We start from the raw sequence: 368 nt of genomic DNA, 5'->3' as shown, positions 1-368 counted from the left end.
TAATTATGAGCTCATTGACGTACATGAGCTTATAATACAAATGGAGTCAATTTGGGGTCAGGAGTGGCCACGCCCCCCCCCCCCAGAATAGTGGAGTCTATATGGGTCAGGGTGGCCCCACACCCCCCAGACAAGTGGATCTATATGGGGTCGGGTGGCCACGCCCCTTTTGGGGGTTTTGGGGGTTGCCCCGCCCCTTTTTTTGGCCTCACGTACGTACATGAGCCAATCAGGAGGGGGGAGGGGGTAGCCACGCCCTTTGGGGGGTGGGGGCGGGGGGCGGGGCTAGAAAAGTGGAGTCTATATGGGGTCTTTTCCTCTACTGTTGTGAGTTTAGAGCAATACAGGTGTTCATTATTGCGATTCAG

The sequence above is a fragment of the Macrobrachium nipponense genome, chromosome 42 (assembly GCF_015104395.2).
Source record: "Macrobrachium nipponense isolate FS-2020 chromosome 42, ASM1510439v2, whole genome shotgun sequence".
Lineage (NCBI taxonomy): Eukaryota > Metazoa > Arthropoda > Malacostraca > Decapoda > Palaemonidae > Macrobrachium > Macrobrachium nipponense.
Note: the sequence above shows the minus strand (reverse complement) of the source record.